Source organism: Zonotrichia leucophrys, chromosome 13 (assembly GCF_028769735.1).
Source record: "Zonotrichia leucophrys gambelii isolate GWCS_2022_RI chromosome 13, RI_Zleu_2.0, whole genome shotgun sequence".
NCBI classification, from domain to species: domain Eukaryota; kingdom Metazoa; phylum Chordata; class Aves; order Passeriformes; family Passerellidae; genus Zonotrichia; species Zonotrichia leucophrys.
Window position 1 is genome coordinate 4,870,436 of NC_088183.1, and position 23,999 is coordinate 4,894,434.

General features: G+C 41.8%; 1 protein-coding gene across 13 annotated transcripts in view; it reads right to left on the bottom strand.

Moving 5' to 3' along the window:
- Positions 1 to 23,999, bottom strand: part of SGCD (sarcoglycan delta) — a 492,080-nt gene that overhangs the window by 211,022 nt on the left and 257,059 nt on the right. The window contains exon 1 of one of the 13 annotated variants that reach the window (XM_064724708.1): positions 11,295 to 11,316. The exons of the other annotated variants lie outside the window; for them this stretch is intronic. The gene's annotated coding sequence lies outside the window, so the exon portion shown is untranslated. Of the gene's footprint in view, positions 1 to 11,294; positions 11,317 to 23,999 lie in introns of those variants that run through there. 13 annotated transcript variants of the gene reach the window in all.

Sequence of the window (23,999 nt, forward strand, 5' to 3'; positions counted from 1 at the left end):
GACCCATATTTCACATAGGCAAATTTAAGGTGGAATTTATGGATTTTATTACGGAAATGTATGCCAAAACACCTCTCCACAGAGTGTGGCACTCTGTGGTGTGGCACAGTTACTCAGGGCTGACACTGCATTAGGTTTTACAGAACACAAGGCTGCAACCTGTTTGTAGTGGGGTGGCAACCTGTTCAGGAATAAATGGAGGAAATGAATTTATTTGCCCTTGGCACTCTTTGCAACTACATATCTGCTGCTCAGCAGGTACAGGCAGTAGTAACAACCTGCAGAAGGAAATGGTGCTAAAACTGCAGCCCACGCCAAACTTACGACTCTTATTTTTCTTCCCCATTATTAGCTATCAGATGGTTACTATGAAACATTATCTGCGTATTTCATCATGCCCACATTTATGCTCCATGAGCAAATCAGCAGCTGAAAATAGCTTTGCACTCCTCCAAGAAACCCCGCTGCCTTTACAAGATCTAAAGTTGGGAGTTCTTTATCAGCACCTTATTTACAGAGGCAATTCCCACGCTGCTGAGCTTTGTCCTTATGGACAGTGGGAGACCTGCACTGCTGTTAATGCCACTGATCTTTGAAAGGAAAATGCAGCTGCAGCTTGGAAGAGCAAGGGCACTCAGCTGCCTGACTGGGTTAGGGCTGTAGGATTCAGCAGCAAACATTTATAACGCTGCTATTTAGTGACCAAAATATCACCCATCAGCTTGGATGCATTAAGAAAATTATTCCATGGCATTTGCTTTGTGGGTTTCTTTATTTCATGTGAGTTTCAAAAAGGTTTTTCAGTCCCCTCAGATAAAGCAACAACTTGCTCCTCCCCTCCTACCGTCTGCAAATTTTGACTTTAAATCAACTCTTTGTGGACGACTGAGTAGCTGCCACATTACAATACTCTGAATCAGATTTTTACATTGGTATGGAGCTTAAAATAACAATTAAGTTAATATTTCTTCACCAGATACATGCATGTAGACAAATTCTGCCCATAATTCTGCTATCCTGAAGATGCAAAGTACAGGAGCTCATACCTGCTCCCCATCTACTACCTGGGCAGCAGGGACAGAGCTCAGCCTAGAGAGGACAATTGTTAAACTAGAGCAGGTCCACCACTTTTTGTCCTCTAAACAAATAATTCCATGAGCTTTCCTCTACTTCTTGAGCCACAAATAGTAGGTAGGGAAAAAGCAGTTCACAGAGTTCCTGGCTGAAACACTGCAAACACGGAGTAATATCAACACATGCTCTAATTCCTGCCTTTAGGGTATAACTGCTTGGGGAAACTCTACATTTTGGTGTAACTGGGCAAGTTAATAGCCACAAAGATCTATGAATGTTATTAAAAGTCTAGGTGATATAAGAAAATTGCAAAGTGAAAGTCTGGGAATACAAAACCACCAAAGGAAAAAAAGAGTAAGAGCTTATTTTAGACTTGGCTGCTGGTTAAAAAATAGAAAAGGAAAAAGAAAAAATATCTTATTGCTTCTTACTGGCAAAGGTGCTGGTTTGACAGCCCTGAAGAGAGATCTATTTATTCAAAGTAATGCTGGCAGCAATGGCACATTTCTTCCTATATGCCCAAGCCTGTATCTATTTTCAGTTCCATCAGTAAGCTAAAGGTTAAAGCTATTTATTTAAACCCACACCCACATGCCATTTAAATTGACCCAAATTATTGTCTGAGTTGTAACCTCTCTGTATTAAAGTCCCCTTAGGGGCTGCTTCTTCATTTCAGGCTCAAAAAATTCCTCCCTCGCAGGATAAAAGCAGATAAGGAGCATTTCCAAAGAGAAATGGAGAAGGAAATGGGGAGGAGTTCAAAGAATGCCTCTTGGTGTGGTGAAAGAGAACACAGAAAACTGCAGTTTTCTGTAGAAAAATTCATTTTCATTAGATAAATAACTAGAGAGCTTAGCTCCAGTCATATTAAAAGATGTGACTGCCATTCCTGCTTTAGGGATTTCTTAAAAAATACATATGAGAGAAAAATAAAGGAAAAAACACTACACATTCTGCTTGCTTTAATGATGCAACTGGAGTGAAGCCCACCAAAATATCTCAAAATCAAAAAGAAAAGGTGGTCCCAAACAATCAATCCACAGTGGAAATAACCCTCTGCCAAAGGCCAGGGAACAAGGAGAACCAAGGAGGAACAGGAGGCTCCTGCAGTCACGCCCTGGTTAACAGGAGCAAAGTGCCATCCCAGGAGTGAGATTATTCTCTAGGCTGATAAAAGGCAAAGGGAAAGCAGCATCTGGCCTACAATATTTAGCCTTTTCTACACAGTTTAATGCTGTGTGAAGCATGGTAAAAGCAAAGCTTCCTCAGCCCCGGGAAGACAGCTGGCGAGGCAACGCAGCAGGGACACCAGATGATGGAAGGCTCCTAATTACAAAATCTCTGTCTTGCCTGTCAGAGCAACTGCACACTGGTACAGGGGAGCTCACAGAGGAGCTGGGGAAAAAAATCAAGCATAGATAAGACTTGAAATCCATCTCCAGATGCAAACTTTCCCTGCCTTTGAGTGCAGCTGGCTCTTGGATCTAGCTCCAGCCAAAAAGATGCAGTTCAGATAGGTGAAGATATTCCCAAAGCTCAGGGCTTGTCCAACTTTGCTTCTGATGGTGAGCCAGCCTTATAAAGAGATATTCAGTGGAGTATTTCTGGGCTGATGGACCACAGACACCTAATTCCATCAGCATGAGTGACAATCTCTGGAGACCAAAATTCACAAACACCAAGAAAAAGCACAAGAGTGGGGAGAAAAAACAGTCACCCAAGAGGTTTGAATTTCATTTGATGTACTCTAGACACATAAATAGAAAAGGACTTTCAACATACAGAGAGTATCTCATTATGTACTGATCCTGTTAATTGCTATTCAAGAGCCTGGAGGCAAAGACACAGTACAGTTCTAACGAGCTGAAAAGTATTGTTAAATACATCAGCATCATAGAATCAGAACTCCAGAATGGTTTGGGGTGGAAAGGATCTTAAAATCATCTCATCCCAACCTTCCTGCCACAGGCAGGGACCCTTCCACTATCCCAGGGTGCTCCAAGCCCCATCCAACCTGGCCTTGGACATTTCAGGGATGGGGCAGCCACAGCTGCTCTGAGCACCCTGAGCCAGGGCCTCCCCACCCTCACAACGAAGATCAAAATTAGTAAAATAATTAAGAATGAGGTAAATGCCACCAATACCATGGAAGCAAACCCACAGAGAGCCAAGGAGGTAACTCCACGCTGATGGACAGATTGGGACTGGTAAAGCTGATTTAACACACCAGAATTCAGCCCCACTGTGACCACAGAAACCCTGCAAGACCCCAAACAGCAGCAGCTCACTGAGATCACTGCAGTGACAGGAACAGCCACATGGAAATGAACTTCTAATCCTGGCCTTTCCCTCCTCCCCTCCTCTTTTGGTGGCAGAAGCTCTCTTCCTATATTAGTGCATCAGAAATATAAAGGTTCCTTCTGCTGGGAAGGAATATTTTCAGCTGCCCTGCCAGGATGTTTCTGCAGTGCCATCAGGGGAAAAAACCCACTGGAAGAGCTGGCTGAACTCATCAGTAAATATAATTAAGCTCCTGCTAAACCATATGACTTCTGCTAAATTTGAAGCACAAACAAAACTGGTTTATCAGCTTTGTGCTGAGTAAGAAAGGGATAAAGAATTAAGATTTTTACAATTCAGTGTGAGCAAACTGCAGCCCTGCAGAATCTGCATCATCCAACTGTACACGGGTGGCAGAGCTGGGTGCTTAATTTTTGAGACAACAGCAGATAGATCTTTAAAGCTATTGCTCAAAGGGCTTAAATAATGAGTTGTAAATTAATTCATTACCATTTGCTGTATAGCTGATGGAAAAGAAGTCAGATCTCATATGCTGTACAAGCTTTCCTGAAAACTGACAGGTGAAGCTTTTGGCCAAGAAATTGAAGCTCCCAAAGCTTGAGGCTGAGTTTGCTTCAAATCCAAACATTTGTTTTCCACCAGAGTCAAGTTTTCATGAACTGTGGGTAAATTTGACTAATCTTGGTTGAAGTTTCAAAGTTGACAAGTATATGTGTGGAAGAGAGACTGACAAAACCTTTCAGTCAGCAGCTTTGATATATGTTTCTTAATTATGCTAAAGCATTATGAGATCCAAACAGCTCGAACTGAAACCAAGAAAAAAATTAGCGCTGCTGTTTCAAAAAGAACAAACAGTAACAAGGAAAATCTGGTAAAAAATAGTAACACGGATTAGTAAACACAAAAGTCAGGCAGAACAGTACACAGACTTTCATTTCAAAGAAGAAAAATGGTCCCAGAAATTGTCAACTAGTAAAACAAGACTGATAAGCATTAACTCTCCACAAAATTAAATTACAGTTTAAAAAAGAAGAAAAAAAGCAGGAGCCCTGGTAGAAAAAAATGACTGAATTAACATATCAAAGGAAGAAGATAGGAGAGTAATCCAGAGGGTAATACAAAAGAAAAGTTTAAGGGACACCTTGGGAAAAGTTTTCTTTGAAGTACTGCACTTCCTAAAATAATAGGAGGGTTATCTAAACACACCCATCATGCATCACAATTATTGTACTACTCTTTTACTTACAGAAAATTCATTGCATAAGTGGAGAGTAAGTGTTCCTGTGAAACAGGCCTAATTAAGAAGCTCTCATTATAAGTGTGGAATTAGTACCAGGGACACAGGAGCCAAGTCTGTATTTCAGACCCTGGGCATGCACAGAATCCTCCAAGGCAGAGCAGCCTGGGGGTGAAATCTTCACAGCCAGGGAGTTTTATTAAGCTAAAAATGATGTCATTGTCCTGTATCTCACCTGTTCCCTCCCCATTTCCCATCTCCACAGACTCTGACATCAGATGCAGGTGAACAACAACTGTTACATCACATGCAACTGGCAATGCTCCATTTTCCATCTATGCTGGAGCAAAAAGCCTTGCAGGACACCGAAACAGCATAAACCAATCCAAAATGTGAAGAGAATTAATCAACCATCACTTTGCAATCACTGCAGCAAATGCTGCAGGAGCATCCCCTTTGTGGGGACATCCCACAGAGAAGAACTAGACCTCTTTAGAGATTTACATCACACTTAGTATCCAAGCAATAATTTAATTTTGGGGAAGACTAAAAGATGTGGCACCAGCTGGAGAAATGTCCAGTTTCTACACAGCAAGAGATTACTCATGACTGCACAAGCCCAAAGGGATCACAGCAAAACCCCACCAAAGAGTTCATATTTTGCTTTTTTGAATAACTGGAAATGCAGGGATTGAAGAGTTCACAAGGAAATATGTACAGTGCATTTCCTGAGGGATTCCATGGGGCTTGAATAGGATAATCCTGCTTCCTTTCCTAAGATCATCCATGTCTCATCACAATGAGGTACGACTTTGGAACACACTTTTATTTTTGGAGATTTAAGATATTGAAATACTTTATCCTATCTAACTGTTTTTAACATTGCTGGAGCTGATTTTGCTTCACTTTGCTCTCCTGTGCCAGCCCAGTTCCATGACCACAGAGCAGTGGTGCATCCAGAGTGGATTTACCCTCCTGAGCAGTACTGCATCCAAATGGGGTAACTCCAAATGAGCAGCACACTCTGATTTCTGAATGTCATTTATCCAACTTATGTGACAGATGATACAAATATCTCCATGTGATGGATTTACATCCAATAATCAAATACAGAAAAGATAAGATCTTTAGATTAAAATCATTCTGGAAGTTTAAATGGAAAGGCAAATCAGATAATTAAACCTCTACCCTCAGTGGTACATTTTTTAAAGTGACAAAATCTATACAAACCTAAGGCAGAAACAGAAAGTGCAGCTGAAAGAGAATCATTGAAAACCAAATTAATATTTTAATTCTGTCACCATGAAAAAAAGTCTCTAAATGAGATGAAGTTTAGAATGAGTACCAAGCACAGTGATTTATTACCTTTGCCCTGTAATTTAAATTACTCTTTCTTTAATATTCACTGAATTCTTCCCAGAGAGTTTTAGCATCAGCTGATCACAAAAAAAAGGGGGAAAAAAAAGAAGCTGAACAGTGAATTAAGAAAAAGCCAGTGGTTTTCCAGTAGCCATGTCAAAAATCAATGAGACTGAAGGACCAGAGGTCGGATTAATAAAGCTTTCTTCAACTTTGTAGCTCTGCACCTACTCCCTGAGCAGTAGGAATGGGCTTGTTTGCCAGACAGTCTCTGTGAACAAGTTTCAAAGAAAAATCTGAAGATTCTTGTGTACTTGTAATGCAGCATGATGCTTGCAAAGCCAGAGCAGCTGATCAGGGCAGTATTTTAGCTACACACACACTTCAAATGATTTATCCAGCATTTACCTTTTAAGGTGCTTCCCTGAAACATGTCCTCTCAAAAAGCAGTGAAAATAAATTAATAAATATATAGATATATAAATCATGAGCATTTGGTTTGACTGCTGAAAAGAATCTAGAACAACCCCTAAATGATAGGCTGTCAAAACTGCAGTGTTAATTAAATGAAGATTAATTGTTAAATTTACTTAAATTTAATACAATTAAGGGATGCATCATGTTTATATGAGCTGATCAAAAGCAGTTAGCAGCTTGCACAGATCCATATTTAATAATATCATTTTAATGTTCAGTTGACACTTACCACACAGCCACTTTTATTAAACACAAACAACAATTAGCATGGCACTGCCAGCCCCTTCCAGCATTCTGTCATCAAACAAACGAGAATTTACAGATGCCATTCCCTACCACCAAATCTCCCTGCTTTGATATAATTACACCAGGACATGAAGCACCCTGAACAGCAACATTCCATGGCAAGGGGATGGCACAGAGTGATGCCTTTTTGCTAATTGATGATTTTGCTAATTAGAGGCAGGTATCTCATGACATAAACCTCCATTCCCAGTATCCTCTGTGGCCTCTTAACACTTGCCTTTCATAGAAGATTATTTTGTATATTATTTTAAAGATGGGAATAAGTATATTTTAAAGATGAGGATAAACATAAGTCTTACATGCCTTTACAAATGAGAAAGCTTTCTTGAGCATCATGCTTGAGACAAAATTTAGGTTCTTTCTGGTGAAAAATCTCAGTGCAAGATAACAAACCATTTCCATACAAATGAACACCAATTCTGGTGACTTCAGCAAAGGTTTTACTGAACAGAAGTATTTCATACACTCTTTCTGTTGTTCAACATAAAAATAATTCCTATTCCATCCACAAATCTCAGGTCTTAGCCTCAGTGTAACAATTGCATCTACCATCCCATTAATTTTATTCTGACAGGCAATATATTTATAAAACTACTTAATAATTCAGTATTTTCTTAGTCAACACAGAGCATCCCTTTCCAGAAACAATCAACATTGTGGGATTTATTCTGCTGTGTTTACTCATGTCCAAGTGGATTACAAGAAAATGGGAATAATATAAACAAAAATAACCACTCCTAAAGAAGAAATTTAAATCTTATCTGTGACTGCCTTTAAAGTTATACTAAAATTAACTTAAAATGTTGGGAATATCCTTAAGGGCTAGATCTCAGTTCATGTTAATTACATCACCTCACTGAAGGTAACAAATCTGTGTGGATTTCTACCACCTGGAAGTGTAGAAGCAGGAACTTAGCAAAAAGCCACCAGTGTGCATCTGAAGGCAGCACATAAATCTTGCAAGGAAGAGAAGCAACTTTCACACCAAAGCCCAGAAGAGCAGCACTGGAGCTGTTTGCTTCCTTCAAGCTGCGTGAGGAGAATCAGCCAAGCACAGACTCCGGCCCCTCAGAGAGAGAGATCACCGAGTGTGGGCTCCAAATAACTGAAACTGAGCCCACAGCTGGCCAAAAAATGGGATCTTTGAATATCACTGAAATATTTGGGAGTCATGTCTTTCAGCTCCTCGCCAAGCTTTTGTCCCTTCCTTTGGAATTTTCAGTGATGCTTTACTTGAGGCTGTTTATTTTGCTCATTTTAGTGTTCTCCAAATACTTGCTTTGTTTGGATATTCATGTTAACTCTTTCCATTTGAGAAGAAACACCACAGGCAGTGCCCTGGGACTTTCTAACTGAACAATAATTCACCTAATTTAAATTTGCTGGAGCTGTGTCCCCATGTGTGTCCTGCCAGCTCTGTCCCTCACCAGCCCTCACTGCTGGGCTTTGATCTTCCAGCTCACACTTCATTTTCAGGATGTGAATTGTTTCAAAGCTCATGCTACAGACCTGATTTTCAGTGCTAACAATTATTCTTTAATACAAATAAAAATAAATGAATGGATTTACGGAATCATCTTGGTTTGGAGGAAGAGAAGCATCCCAGCAAGTGGATTTTGCCTTTGGGGTTTGCCCCACTGTGTCTCCCTTCAGTCATCCCAAAACCTCTATTCCACAGGAGCAGCTAAAGCTGTTGGTATTCAAGGCACACCCTGAGTTCAAACTCCCACCATATGCTGAGAAAATATCTCATATTAGATCCTAGGACAGCTGCTTCACCACCAACTCGTACGGCATAAGGTGAGAGCAAGAGGAAATTATAAGTAGGAGAAGAATTAAAAAACCCAAACAACTCAGCTCAGACATCAATCACTTCTATTATCCTGCTTGGGTATGGGAGAACTTTGTGCAGAAAGCAGGATCCTGAACTCTAAAAGTGCCTCTGCCACACAGATTTACTCCTACAGGTGCTTAGGAAAATTATCTCTAATTATTTCTAAAATAATTCCAAATATTTCTAAATTATTTCTAATTTAAGTCTTTAACAGTGGTTTTTCAGGACTGGCAGAGGAAATACAAAGCATCCTTCCACCTTGTAAGAATAATGCAGCAATCTGGAAATACCACAGCAATGTGTCACTTTCACTCATTCTAAATAAAAAGAGGGAAGAAAAAATTAAGTATCACTAAACACAAATGCTATTTCATTATAGATATCTAAACTGCATCCATTTTAGGATGCAGTCCATCTAGCACATCTCATTATTTTAAAAATTAGTTTAGCGTTGAAATAATAATCTTTTGCTTAGTGAAATTTGATCTCACTTTGCAGCTTTTCTAACTTCATTAGAAACCTCTTAGTAAAGCATGAACTGCCACAAACTGTCCTTCTGAAAACTGGACAGTAATTTCCATCAGAGTTCCATTAGAAAGAGAAAGGGAAGACAGGGAAAGTGTCACTGGCAGAATACCTGGGAGCCTTTGAACTGCTGTTTTCATGTAAGGAGCAGTGCTGGCAACCTCCTCTGCCATTGTCCCTGGTACAATTCAGGCAAATAAAATTACAGTCTGAATGCACTGCTAAACTGGTAGGTGAAAACTATTACAGGCACAATCTTTGCACAAAGGAAATCTACTCTCCTTGGAGTTATTTGTTTAAAAAAGGATTATTCTATTTATATACAAATATTTACACAGCATTAAACTGCACTCTGTTTAATCTCTTCTTGCATGGAATATGTTATATTTTAAAAAGAGAACTATTTTACTGCTTTCCACAATCTTTAAGTGTATATATCACAAAAATATCCTTTGCACTGAGAACATAAAGACACTTGAGTTTGTGTTTATATCCTTTTTAATGCAATGAAATGGAGATCTAAAACAGCTCCCCAAACCCTTGAAGCTCCTTGAAAATGCTGTTATTAAAAAGATATTTGTGATTACAAATATTTTCCTAAACCGAAGTCAAGCAGCCTTGAGCCACCTCCAGTTTACCCACGGTCAGCTCGTGTGGATTAAGTGGGATTGGGATGCAGCAGCTCGTTATCCCTGAGCCCACACACGCCTGCTGACCCCACAGAGCTGCAGCTGGAGATGGGAATCAATAGGCTGCAGCTCCAGGATTTCATCCCTAAAGAACACAAAAAGGCTTCCCAGAGGCAAGCAGAGTATTAATGATATTCTCATGGCACAGATACTAATTTCTCACAGGCCTCCTGTCTGTCAGGGAAGGGAGATCCTGATGTTGCATGGACAGCCACACTCCAGAAATCCCCATGGAGCTCAGGCAAGCACCAGCAATTCCAAGTGAGACTTAGTTATAAACCACCCTTTCTTTCTAGATTGAAAAATAGCACAAGCAAATGCTGGAGTATTTAGCCCACCTTGCTTTTCTTTTCCCCAATGACTTTTAAATAAAACAGTATTGGAAACACAGTCAAGACTTTTCCTTTATCATAAATCATTTTTTTCCCAGTCAATCCAATTTCTAACATCCATCTGCAAAACAGCTTAAAAACACTGGAGAAAAAAAAATAGGCAGAAATACTGAGGGCAGAGGGAGAGGGAATATCTAATTAAAAATAAAGCTAACAGTAAACTAACTAACCAGGTTTATATTTATCAAATACACATGTTGAATATGCCCAAATGAATACACCTGGCTCATAGCTCCCATTGACCAAGAGACATTAGGGAACAGATACCCCATCACGAGCCAAGATTAAATCTGGATATCCTTACTACTTCATTCATCTCAAAAAAGGCAGGATTTTTTTTTTTTTAATATTAAATTTAAAATATTTTTAAAATATCTCAAGCCAGAGAGTATTCTCACAGAAAGTAGCAGCCACCCCTGCATACCAGCCCATCACCAGAGGCATTTCCAAAGGAAAGCACCTGTGTGAAATGGATCTGCCCTGGCTCACAGGGCTGCCCTGGGAGGCTGAGGAATTCAAACATGAATGAAGTGTTTTCCTTGCCCTGTCCAGTGTAACTCCTCACCACGCCTGGCTGGCGTTAGGGAATTGTCTGCTTCAGCACAACACTTGCCAGAAATTATTAACACTCAGATTTCTCACAGAGAGAGATTGGCTCCTCTGCAGGGCCGAGGTGGGGCAGGAGGAATGAGCAGCACGAGGCAAAATTCAAAATTCAGAGCTTGATTTTCCCCTGAGACACACACAGGGCAGTGCTGAAGGAACAGCAACAATTTTGTCAGATGAGACAGACACCGAGTTTAATTTCGTTGTGTGGATACAAACTCCTGCATGCAAATTCTGTCTGCTTTAAAAAAAAAAAGTCATTTTCCAGGCTCTGCTCCCAGTCCCTCCCCACCTCCCTGTCTGAAGAGCCTGTTTGGCCCTGTTACTGCTGTACCCATAAGCACCTCATCACCATCAGATTCATTCTCCCAAATCCCCAGGAGGCTGAGAATCACAATCATGTCATTTCTGCAGATGGCTGTGATGTGCCACTTCCCCAGGCACTTGGGCCAAGGCAGCAATGCCAGCCAGGGAAGGGAAGGGCTGGTACCCACCCCACTGGGATGCAGCTGCATCCCCTCACCAATCACTCTGTCCTCAACAGCAATAGCCATCCTTTCCCCTTAATGCCTCTTGAAGCTTTTCAACATCTTGAGTATTATCTAAAATGCCAGACAGAATTATCTGCCCGCATCTCATTAAACATTTGGGACTTTAATTGCAGTGAGCTTCTGACACTGACAGGTTCAGAGCAGCCAATACACAAGCTCAGTCTGCAGGCTGAGGCCAGGCTGCTGCTGCCTTACACTGAACCACTATGATCCACAAAATTCAAGTTATAACTCAGTATTGCAAGGAAGCACATATTTTTCTTTAAGTTCAAGATTTTCTGGCATGTTTTCACACAAAAAATGTGTTCAAATCCAACGCCTAACAAGATCCAATGTTAGCTCAGAGACCAATCCTACAGTAATTTACAAGTTGTGCAGGTGAAATGATTTTGAAGTCTCCATTTTTCAGCATGCAGGAAAAGAAGATGCAATGAAACTCAGAACAGGCATCTTTAGCCAGCCAAAATCAGGGCATTCACTGCACTGCATGGGAACAAACCAACTTTTTGTGGACTGACACAATGCACATCAGCTGTGTTAAAACACACACAAAAAGATCTTTTTCTTTTTATTGTTCATTTGGTTGTTTTTTGGTTTCTGTTTTTTGAGGGGAAACTGGAGAAACAGAAAACTCACATTCATAACAGATGGAAGTAGATGTTTTACTACAGTGCACCTGCCCGTTGCCTGGTCACACTGAGGCAAAAGTTTGACATTATTGCTGGACAGCTCTGAATATGCAGAATATGACACATCCAAAGCACCCCACTGCTGCTGGACCACAACAGGTTGCTCTGGCCAAATGCTGAGCAATGAGGAAGAGAAGAAAAAGCCCAAATGCAATATTTCCCCCTCAGCAAAGGATAAACTTCAGCTAGTTACAGACTTTGGAACAAAGAGAAATTTAAAGCATGCTTGCTCTCTCATAGCAAATATTCATACTAATAAAGAAAACAGCTACTAGAGCACAACCAGAACTGAGGAGCAGCCCATTATATACCTTTTAATGGATTACAATGGTATTAAACATAATAAATAAAACAAGTGTGGATGGCACCAGATGACACATGCTTTAAACACAACTCCAGGTCAAAGATTTTTTAAATGACACGATGTTTTACCCAATTAATCACCCTACTCTTGTGAGGTTTTCTTCCCTTTTCACTCCCACAGAGGTCACTGGATAGTGATGCTAATTTGGGAAAGTTCTCATGCACTTCTCTGCTTATTAAAAAGTGAGGAATCACAGTGCAATTTCAAAATCTATATCACACAAGGCAACTTCAGTGTCAGAGTCTCAGAGTGACCTCTCTCTTTTGACAGAATAAAAAATAAGCCTTTTTCCCTTGCTGTATCAGACACTACAGCTTCCCTTCCAGCAATATTTTGCTATTGGTTTTGCTTTGTTTTATTTTTTAAGTACATACCTAAAATGAGGAAAAACACCACATTTGTTATTCCAATACAATTTCCTTCTGACTACACAATTTAATTACATAAAGATGGAAAATCAATTTTATTTTAAAATAGCATTCAAATGTGTCCCAAAATGAAAATACTTTGTTTATCAAGAAAGGATGGAAATTATCACTCAAAGGTATATGTGAAATGAGGAGAATTAGGAGAGGAAGTGCAATTCTTTGCTCTGAAAGATTCAGCCACAAGGAAGAAAATTAAACAGTCTCTAATTTTAAATTTTAGAAATGAGAAAAAGAAAAAAACATAAATGCTCTTAATTTCATATATCCTTTTCAGTATATGGTATTTTTAGATGCTTCAAAAAAAACAACCAACCAACCAAACAACAACCCAACCCTTTGACCACTTCAGGCTCCCCAAGGAACGTTATTTCAGCTACTAAAAAAGATCTTAGGCTCAGATGGTTCCACGTGCAGAGCAGTGAGCTGGCCCAGCACACAACAGCGTGCTCAGCACTCTCTGAGCTGCCCATAAATCTTCACATGCTCCAAAAAAGAGGCTTCAGACAGAGGCTGCTGGCCACCAGCCCTGCAATAATTCACTGCTACAAAATCATTTTCTACTACTCAAACAGAGCCAGTGGCCAGCCTGGTCTTTGAAACAAATGGGGTGAATTCAGCAGGAGGAACAAGGCAGAGTTTTTCGCGAGTGTTTGGTTTTTGGGGTTTTTTTTCTGCAACAGAAGGAGGTCCCAGACTGACAGAGACATGGAGTGGGTTTGGAGGAGGAGTGGAAAACAGAAACAACAGATCCTCCCACCCATGGCCATGTCCAGATTTCATATTCCCAGGAGAACAGAAACCCTGGATGCAAGAGCCTAAAATTATCAAAAATCACATTTAGATGGGAGCTTGGGGTCCGCTCACGGCGCGCCCTGCGGGAAATCGGAAGGCAGAGACACAAATCTGCTCAAGGCAGCCCTGGTTAAATGGAGCTTGGCAGGAACAGATAAGAGGGTCCTGTCAAGGAGATTAAAATAAAGTAGATGGTTGCAGAGGAAGGACAGAGGGAAGATCGGGAACCAAGCAGTGTGAAATGGGAGGAAACCACAAAACACGACAGAGTGAAAGGTGAGAGCACCTGAAAGGCACTGATGGGAAACTGCTGCCCTGAGTTATGACCTTTCCATCAGGTCAAAATGAAGCATTTACACAAACAGAAAAAATTAAAGCCTTGGGATCTGATCTAGGCTTAATATTGAAATTCATGGGGTTAGTGGGGGATTACCTGCCCAGCTGAGAGAAGAAACACAGAAGCACTGAATTTTTCAGTCCCAACTCCCAAGTTCATTTGCAGCCATGGTGTGCTAAATATTGCAAATGTTCAAACTGACAGTAGCAGGTTATATGGACACTGGATTATATCTCCATCTCTTTAAAAATTATTAGTAAAAAAAGTTATTAATAACTCAAAACTTAATAGTTTGAGCAGGTTTGAACGCACAGCTCAGATTTGAGCCACATCAAACTTAGAACCGATTCAGAAATGTATTTTATGCATAATTCTTGTCATTAACACAAGTGAAATCCAAATCCTAAAATGATCTGAGAGGGTGAATCAGCTTCAAGAGACTTTGTATTACTCAGTGTTCTGCCCTGCCTCTCACAAGACAGGAATTCCAAGTGATCCCCAAATCAGCAGCATTTGCATCTTCAAAGGCAAAGGAAACTAAACTGGAAAGAAACTTAGAAGCAAAATGAGCTCTTCATCACAGCTGTGATTAAATTAATCAACTGTCTCACATGAGGACAAATATTGTATTTTATTACATTTTATCTAGGCAAAGCTAATTATAAAAGCATGAGCTGATTTGCAATTATGCACTAGAAGCACCACATTTTTCAAATGGCACTCAAATATAATATTGTTCACACACCAACATGTGACATGTGCCATCATGATTTTAGGATTTACCCCAGTGAGTGTGCCAGGCTAAGTGAACCAATAAACTACATCCCCCACATTCAGAACATCACAAGTTTCTCCAGGTGTTCCTTCCCCCTTCACAAACTTGCAAAGCGAATCTCAAGGCTGAAAGCTTCAACCTTGGCAGTGAAAAATAAGGCTCTGCAAACCACATTTGTGGCACATTGTTTGTGTGCCATTTTCAATTAAAGACACAGAAGTCCTTCAGTATTCTCAAAAAATCCCATCACACTCCAATTCCAGGAAATTGAGAAGTACCATTACATTCACCCATACATTTCTAAGCTACATAGGAGAGAGAAGCACCAACCTCCTCTTGCACTTCTGATAAATTAATTCCCCCATATGATAGAGCAGTACAGCAAAATAACCCTCTCATTGAGGTTTATGACATACTTAAGCTTAACTCTGAATTCCTTGGATTTGCAACGTTGCTTTTGGTAAAATTATTATATGCCTGTAAAACTGTGGGAAGGCTGGGAAAAGCCACACATAAAAGGCAGTCTCAGATTGATCCTGAGTGTGCAGAGGGTTATTTCTGGAGATGTAAAATAACAGCCAGAGCTCCTCCTAAGTCTGAGGCTGCCTTGCACAAATGTCACTACAGAAAATACAAAGTGAGCAACCACTGTGAGAAGACAGAGCAGAGTGATCCACTGTGTCCAGGGGGATGGAGGTCCAGCAGATTCACCTTGCTGCTCCATTCAGCTGCTGCCCACATCACATAAACGCTTCCCCACAATCCCACAGGGATGGAAGAGTGGGGAAGAGAGTCTGGAAGAAGCTGCAGCTGATTTGTCTCTCTTACAGATTTGCACCTCCAACTCCACTTCTCTCTCCCTCTCAAATTTCCCCTTTTCTGGTTATTTTCCACAACTGAAGACGTCACCAGGTTCCCTCATCAGCATGAAATGTTCACTTGAAAGAGTCAACTTTATTTTGCTCAATGTGTTTGTGCTAGATAAGCATTTGGGAATTGTTATTTGTCTTGCAGAATTCCTGTTTCCTCTCGATACAGGCCAGTACCCTGCAAGCCCATTTCTGTAGCATTCTACTGAATTGTGAGCTCACTTCAGCCTTCATGGTTCCAGTCAAGTACTGCCCTGTCCTGATATGCATGCAGCTGCAACTTCTGTCAGATGTATTTATATTCAAATATTACAGGCCTTTATCTGGAGCAATTTTATTTTTCCCCTGCAAAGCCAGGGATGTTTCATGCTGGTGGTTGGTGCACAGAGTGCTGAAATAGTCCCCAAGAGCTCTTCCTGCAGGAACAGTAAGCAGGCTCAGGATCCACAGTGAATTTGAGCCAAAGGCAGGAGCAGCACGCATTTCCAGGCTTCTCATGCCCACACTATTTACCAGTGGTGGTGAGAAATCAAGTTCTCCTTGCCAAGTGGCCACGAGGGGATGGTGTGGCCGTCTCCCCACAGAAACAGCACCCCGCCAGCCATGGGCACCGCTCCAGACAGACAGACTGCGGCAGAGCACACAGCAGCTCATCAACCTGTGTCACAACTCATTTGTTGAGCATCTCCCAACAACTTCTGTGTTTTGAAACACATTATAACAGGATAAAAAAGGAGGGTTGGTCGCTTTGTGGCCTGGTCATCTCCCTTGTTAGAAGGAGTTCGTGGTAGCCAAGAAAATTCCTAACAATTTAAATTAGTCTTCTGCTAAAAGTATGCCAGAATACAGGTCAGAGTTTTTAATGCTGGAGAACCACCCTCTTAAAGGAACTATTTGCTCTGGACTAAGAGCTGGCAGGAGAAAGCCCAAAGGCATTTCAGCCAAGAGCAGAGCAGCATCACCCAGCACAACCCTGCTGGCACCACTGCCCCTCAGTCAGTGCCCCTGGCAAACACCAACACAGGACACTTGCCTTTGCTGCAAAGCTGCAAAGACAGCAGTGAAAGAGAAAGAAAAATGCATTAACAGGCTCGAGGCAGCCCTTCCCCTGAGCACTGCAGTTTCTGTTGAGTCAGAGCTGTCATCTGCCCTGCAACAAACTTATCTTCACTGGCCATTCTGCAAGCAAGATTCAATCAGGGCTCCCTGGCTCCTGAGGGAGCCAGCACTTCAGCATCAACTGCCTCCACTCAAACCTAATGGAGGGAGATTGCTCATGCCATTATTTTAAATGGTTGGAGGCCACACAGTCCCCAATTTCATTAGCTGCATTTATAAACAGATCTTACACTTAATACTGTGGAACACAGAGATGTACATATGATGTATCATCTTCCCATCACACACCAAAAAAAAAGGAAAAAAAGGAAAAAGTAAAAACCAGCTTAAGTGTCTCCATTTGATACAAGTGTCTTCATTTGAGAGGATATTTCTGCAGATATATATAAGCAAGAGCTGATTGAACTATTCAATCAACTGTCTGCAAGTGGAATACATGGAATGGGTCTCCCCTTCTGCTTCACAAATTAGAAAAATTACAGTCAATCAGACTGGTCACACATAGATGTCAGCAGTGCATAAAACTGGGAGCCCCAGATTTTACCTGCACACAGGAGTTCATCTAAGTTCAGGTGGTATATTTGAGTTAATTAGCTAAATTACTGCCAGAGGCAAGAGATGAGTCAGAGCTGTGAGCCTGCACCATGTCCTTCCACAGCAGGGCAAGGGGCTGGGAATGTGCCCGAGGAGCTGCCTCCATCATTTATATTTAAGCCAACCTTAGGCCAGTTTACACTGATTTGAAACAGCTTTAAACCTCAACACAGGGGCTGATGTGATATTGAATTGTAATAACTCAAAGAACACCATTCTGAGCCATGTGCAAGCAAGAAATAAAAAAATAATACAGAGATCCCAAACTGAACAGCATGACAGGAGTGAGATATGGAGCCCTCAAACACAAAATCACAACCAATTAAGCTTTAGTGGCTGAACAGGTGTGAGCCTAATCATTGCTCATATACCTTTTTTCTGGAAGTGTTATAATTTTCTATCAATTTGTTTATTTTATGAAAAATACACTTCTAGCAGACTTTGCACAAAGTTATAATAAGCTTATCTATTTGCCTATTCAATTATTAAGCATTGTTTGTATCTTTTGTGCTTTTGCAGAACCCACTTGAAAGAATAATAATGTAATAAAAAAAGGAAATAAAATTAATGGAACTAAATGCTGATATGTTATTACAGTTTGTTGTTAATTGCAACACAGATACAGTTAAACAACAGATGCTGCAAGTACTTTTTAGCTGCTGGTAATTTTTGGGTTGTTCTGTTTTTCTTACAAAACAGATTTTTCATTTAAACAGCTGCTGGGTGATTTTCAGCATGGAAAATTAAAACCTTCTCAATCATCTAACAAAGAAATAGTGATTTGCTGTTAATCCAAAGTAAAACAAAGAAAAAAGCATTTTTATCCAAATATAAGGTACTAAGAAAAGAAAGGGCATAATCAGCTGAGATGCAAAGTTATCCTGCAAACACTGTCACAGCTATTTCGATGAAGAAGCCAAGTATGACATGTCAAATCTGCCTCATCCACCTCAGCAACTGCTTTTTGGAGGCAATTTTCTTTCCATTTTTCCCTTCTTCACTCCAGCACCCTCTCCACAACAAGGACAGTGTTATGTCTGCATTACACGAGACTGGGAATACTCAGCGGAGTGATCTTGTTTCAAGATGAACTTTCTGGTTTAATTTATGTTGCTCTGTATTTTGTGCTAGAGAAGGTGAAGCCCAGAAGGGAAGAGTAGGGACTCCTTGGTGTTGGAGTTCTTTTCCCATATCCAGCACTCTGGTTGTGCCCAACAGCGAGAAGAGAGAATGGTTCAACAAACACAGCATCTGCAGCCACCTCTGCCCACTCACTGAAAGGGACACCCACACAAGTAGCTTAGGCTGGACTATTAAATCTTACACACTTAAGTCCAGAGAACATGAATCCAAATAAAACCCAGCAACAGAACCATGCTGTATCCCCACCTGGCTCCCAAAACTCAGAGCTTTGCCTAAGATGGCACAACCCAAATGTCCCCAGGCATCTCAAGGACAGAGGATGCAGGTGTTTCTGGAAGGGCTCTGGGAATCATGAAGGGCCTTTTAGAGAGACCAGTAAAGTACTGGGAATGGGTAACCCCATCATGGGGAAAAAAAAAAGGAGAAAAAGCAACTTTGGGGGATTTTAAAATGTGTCCCACAACCCTAACTAGTGCTATCCTAGCATGCAAGAACTATAAACAATGAAAAAGGTCAGCACACAATCACCTAGGCAGGCCCAGAACAGTGATGCAAGATGGAAAATGCAGGCACTGAGGCCATAAATTCAAGGGATGAGAAGAGAAGCCTCCTAAGCACAATATTTACTGCCTGCTCAGGATTCCTTTTTATTTTCCTATGTTTGCTTGTCCTTGGGCACTCCCTGTTTGGCATTCTCTGAGCAGTTCAGGGCTCCCTTTCAGTCCCCACAAGCTTTGGCCCCTCCAGGCTCACAGGGTGCTGTATTTCACCCTGCCCAACATCAGACACCAAACCCAGGAGCTGCCTCCTCTCCCTAATGCCTGAGATAAGGCTGCAGTGACAGGCTATAAACCCTCCACACACACACAGCTGATGAATATTCATCAGAAGTCAACACACAGGGAGGATGAAGAGCCTCCCCCAGGTAGCAACACTTCCCTCGGTTCACATGGGCCACTTTGTACCCTGTTAGATAAAACCCACAGCCACTCACATCCTTTGCATTTCAAGTTTTTCCTCCTCCATAAACAGAAAGGAGACTGAGGCATGCAGGGTGACCCTGCCAGCACTGCAGAACACATCACCTTTTCCACACACACACCCCAAGGTATTTTTCTGTGAGATATTAGTTTCCAAGCTCTTTTGGACTTGGAGAAAAAGGGCTTTGGTGAAATAAAAACATCTCTTATCTTAACACAACTGTCAGTTTAGGAAACAACTGAGCAGCACATCCTGGGTAGGTACATACATTGTTTTATATGAAGGCACTCCTTAAAAGAGAATCCCAGAAGTCCAATTAGTTTGTGAGCATCTACCTCCTGCTGACCTCTCCTAGCACCATGAGTGTACAACCCAAAGCTGTTTTCATGCTTTCCAGGATTGCATCTGGACTAGAAACACCAGATAATTATCTTTAACACTGCAACCATGAGCATCCCAGGCCTTTCTGGACCTCTGTACATTCATTATATTCAGCATGGAGAGTCTTCCAGATTAGTACAGAGATACTGGAAGGGTGATGGGGAGATAAATAGCAGGAATTGAACAAACTGCAGATTAGGAGGCTTTTAGGCACATTCCTGCTTCATCCTTACACACAGCCCACATCACCTAAACATGCATTTGTATTTCATCATCTGCTGTACAAGGCACAGAAAAAGTCCCATGGACAGATCCTCAGCCTCACTTATACTGAACTGTGCTGGTTTTCAGGAGCTGAGAACTGAGCCCTGGAGCTTTGGAGAGACTCCCTCAGGTTTATTTCACCTCCAGGATGCAGACCAAACTCCGTGCTCATCCTCCCTCTCTGCTTCACTCCTGAATTCATGCCTCTGACCATTCACACTGGATGAAACAGCCACTGGGGCTGAGCCTGGGGTCCCGAGAGACAAACACACATTCACCCTCTGAGCTCTGAAAAACAGGTTACAATTAAAATCTAAACATTTTCAGCTTTAGGGGGCGATCAGACATCCCAATCTGACTCGCTGAAGCCCTGTTTTTACAATCCCAGCTGCTAAGCAGCTTCACCAGGGTGTTTATTTGCCACATCTCCTCACCCCATGATTCTTGAATTGTTAAATGTTATAGAGTAGTAATTCAGCATAGTTCCGTTGCTTATGAAAGCTGTGCTGAAAAAAAAAAACCATCAAAAATAATCTAGGCTAGTTCATTTGAAGTGTAAATGACTTCTGCATGCAATACAAAATGCAACAAGTGCCTTTCAAGCTGTCTCATTTATGATAACATAGAAGTTGCTGATGGAATGAGAATTCTCAGGTAGTTATCAGGGAATTTTGCAGATCATTTGTACTTCAGACTGCATTAGCAACTCTCACATCATGTCAGCAGCTTGAAAAAAATAAAACAATGAATTACATCCCTCCCAGCTTTTATTCTGCTTTGACTGAGTAATCTCATCACTTATCTCACATGATTTTGCATTTGCTGCAAAATGCTTTGTTCTATTTCTAAAGGAAACCTAAGACTTCCCCTGAATTATTCCAGTTTACTCAGATGAGCAATCAGCCATCAGCAGAAGAAATATCTGCTTATCACATCTCTGAGGCACACAGGCTGCACAAGACTATCAGGTATCTCACTATTATCAAAGTTACAGAGCTGAAGCTAAGGCTGTGCTTCATCCTTGACCTGCACAAACTAAAGCAGAAGGAATAACCAGCACCCCAAAGGTAAGACAGACCTGCCTGTACAGATGGATTTTAGGAGTAGAAAGTGACACCAGTGAGAAAAATATATTTTTACACTTTTGCTGGAATCCTTGGCAAAAGCCAAGGGAAAAAACCCAAAAATCCCTCAGTTTTTTTTGGTTATGGTTCATTGCTCTGGCTAGAGTTGTGTGAACATTTTATCAGCTTGACACCACAGTTGGCAGCTTTTATGGGTCAGGAAGAGCAGGCAGCGAGAAGGTAAACACTCCTCTGGAAAAAACCTGCATTTTCACCTTGCTTTTATCTGCAACCCCGGGCTCTGGTTTTGCTGTCCCACCAAAACACCTTTGCCCTTTTAGGACACTCACCCTGCAGTGCAGCATGTACCCCAAATGCTTCCCTGGCTGCAAGCAGGAGCCTTCAAGTGCTGGGGAGGCTGAAGCTGTATCATCACCTAGGCACCAATGTGCTCGTTCTGCACATTGTTGGTTCTTTCTGATAGCCACAGAAGCTGCTGGAAGCTTCCAAAATGTCTGGCGGAGCCAACCTCTGAGGATGGATGCTGCTGGCCAAGGCTGGCCAATTAGAGATGATGGTAATGACTCTGTGGTAATATATGTAAGAAGGAAATCAAAACAAAGTAGGGTGCAGTTTTTTCCTAGCCAGAGAAGAGGAGGTGAGAACATGTGAGGGAAACAACGTGGAAACACCAAGGTCAGTGGAGATGGAGGGAAGGAGGTGCTCCAGGTGAGCACTTGGAGTGATTCATCTGCAGGCTGTGGTGAGGAACATGGTGAAAGAGCTGTGCCCCTGCAGCCCATGGGGATGCACAGGAGATGCAGAGATCCAAGTACAGGGAATGGGGATCCATGGGGGATGCAGAGATCCACCCATAGCCCATGGGGAAGGTGCCCACACCTGAGCAGGTGGATGCCTGGAGGAGGCTGTGATTCAGTGGGAGATCCAGGGGAGGGAGGGCCCTGCTTCCAGGCTGGAGCAGCCTGAACTTGGAGGTCTGCACCCTATGGAAGAGTGACCCATGCCACAGCAGTTTTGGGAGGGCTGTGTGCCCGTGGGAAGGGTTCACATTGCAGCAAGTGCAGTTTGGCTGCTGCTTGTGAGAGTGGACCCATGGACCCACACTCCACTCTGTGGAGAACTCCATGGAGAGCTGTCTCCCACAGGAGGGACCCCATGGCTTCAAAGGGGAAGGACTCCTCTCCACGAGCAGCAGAAGAAAATCTCAGGTGATGAACTGACCCAAACCCCATGCCCTGTCTCCCTCAGCTGGCTGTGGAAAGGAGGGGAGAAAAATATTTTTAAGGGCTTGTTTTACTTCCCATTATCCTCCTTTGATATTGTTAGTAATAACTCACTTCGTACCTCTAAGTTGAGCCTGTTTTGCCCTTGGAGTGTTTTCTCTCAGTCCTTATCTAAACTTATGAAATCATTCAATTTTTCTCTCCTCTGCCCAGCTGTGGCAGGGGAGGGTGAGTGAGCAACTTTTGTGGGTGCCTGGAATTTGGTCAATGTCAAACCATGAAAACCACTTTGCCTCCTCCAAGAGCAGAGAATCAAGCGGGTGCTGGGCAAGGGAACCCGAATCTCTGGCATTGCCAATGAACTTGTGGGATGACTTCTCCCACTTCTCCATGTGGGATGACTTGTGGGGTGACTTCTACCCTGTCATCCCACAAGCTCATTCCCCACCTTGCCCACTGCAGCTCGGTGCAGTTCAGAGCCTGGAAAGGTTTCTGTCAGCTCATGGCACCAACTCATGGAGGGCAGCACTGGCTGGAGTCACTCAGAGCCTCTGTGGCTGCTGGGATGGCACCAGGCACACGACACTGCCAGCAGCACATCTGAATCCTGAGCACCTCTGGAGAGCCCTAAAAGCAGAGCTGCAAGCGGGGGACAGTGCTTTGTAATTTGGGCAATTTGCAATTGTGCATCATTAGGCTTATGTCCCCTCATTAGGCTGTGCAGTCTGTGCCACTCATTTCTCCTCTCTTAATTCTTTTAGGAGCAGCAGCACTTAGTTGGATTTCTGAAACTGTCCTTAGTAAGTATTTTGTTTCCCTTAAAATAAAATTTGCAGGAAACAAAAACATAACATTTAAATGCCCTCCAGTGATCCATCTTCTAAATTACAGTACACATTAATTTTTTACAGAACTTTGTGAAGCAGTTATATTCTCTTATATCACATTTCAAGAGACAAGAGAAAAAGATTTACTAAAAGCACCAATATAAAGGTTTGTCAGCAAAAATATGCATTCAAAAGAACTCACTCTAAAAATTGCCTCACTCCCTTTTTTATTCTTAAAGATTGCCATGAAATTGAAATTTCTGAAGTATTAGGGAACTTGCACACTCCCTTCAGTCACGTGGGCAAAGCATCAGAGGTCTGACACATAAACTGGCTAAAAGCAGATGTTGAAAAGTCACATTTCAAATCAGGAGAGGAGCAGAAAAGGGGAAAATAAATCAAAAACACACAAAAAACATGTATGTAACAAAACCCTGAAACAAGCAAGAAAACAGATCCTAATTGCTAATGGAACACCGGCAAAATAAGAGCATTGAAGCAGATTTAATTGGCTTTCCACAAGTGACACCTCGAAGCAAGTAAGCAAATCTGGATGGCTGAGGAATTTTAAGGACATGTCAGACAGCCATCTGTCAAGGATAAAGCAGGACCTGGAAGAACAGGTCCTGCCTTCAAGCAAGGGATGGACAAACTGACCTCTCCCTATCCTTCCTAACCTCATTTTCTCTGTGAAATTGGAATATGTAACACTTCACCAAATCTCTAGACTAGTAACAGGTTGGAACAGAGGAAAACTGATAAAGCTTGTTCTGAGCC